We start from the raw sequence: 963 nt of genomic DNA on the forward strand, positions 1-963 counted from the left end.
TGTAAGTATCATTACCACAATCTAAAATGTTTCTGAATAAATGCTTTTTTGCAGTTTTTACTTTTTCTTTTATTTATTGTAAAGTCCCTTTTTTTAACCGTAGATGGGCAAGTTACCATATATGGTAGCTTTATTAATCTTGATTTAAAACTGTTTTTTTTTGTTTTTTTTAACTCACAAAAGTAAAAATATCTTCAAATATCCTTAAATAACACCCTAGGGTTCAAATTTTCATTTTCCAAGTATTTCAAGGAGGACCCTATAAAGGGTTAAGGGGACACCTGAAACTGGTTTAGCACTTCATAGTTTAGCATCAGTGTCATGAGAACCATGGGCGTTTTCTGTTGTTGTGCTATAAAAGAATCTGTGCACCTGCCAGCATGTAGTACACCTGAAGAAACATTTGTACAGGTAGGTTCAAAATTAAAGCCCACTTAAGCTTTTTATAAAGATGCGCCTACACTGCTTAGGTATATAACAACAACAACAACAAAAAATAGGCACTTCTTTAGAATTTCTGTTTTGATCATAATGTTTACTTGCTAGCTCCTCAATGATTTTTTTTGTCATGTTTTTTTTTTTTTTTTTACAGAGATGATGGCTATGAAGATGATGCGTGGAAAAGCTTGGCTCCCAGGTTGCATCTTGTTTGTGCTAATCACATTTTGTGGGCGAACTGCTGACTGCCAGAGTCAAAGCCAAGGTATGTGATATAGGAAAAAACGTCACTGGACGAGCAGGTTTACCATGAGAGCAAAGTAAAAGAAGAGGAGCCCTTAAAAGGACAACATAACAGATTTTCATGCACAACAATTTGTTGTACAGTTTGTTTTTGTTACAGTTTCTTTGTTTTGGTGAACTAACTGCAGGTTTTCACTGGTTTACTGATTGATTTCAGAAACGCTGTATGCATGAGTACACAGTTTTCCTTCTTTAACCATCTATTTTAATCTCAACAGTCAT

At 34.5% G+C, this 963-nt stretch overlaps 1 protein-coding gene across 1 annotated transcript in view; it reads left to right on the forward strand.

The window, feature by feature from the left end:
• The window catches only part of LOC103373416 (GTPase IMAP family member 7-like), a gene marked incomplete at its 5' end in the record, with an annotated part of 4,169 nt that overhangs the window by 2,107 nt on the left and 1,099 nt on the right, over positions 1-963 (forward strand). The window lies entirely within an intron of this gene.

Source organism: Stegastes partitus, unplaced genomic scaffold (genome assembly GCF_000690725.1).
Source record: "Stegastes partitus isolate 25-593 unplaced genomic scaffold, Stegastes_partitus-1.0.2 Scaffold1973, whole genome shotgun sequence".
In the NCBI taxonomy this organism is placed as follows: domain Eukaryota; kingdom Metazoa; phylum Chordata; class Actinopteri; family Pomacentridae; genus Stegastes; species Stegastes partitus.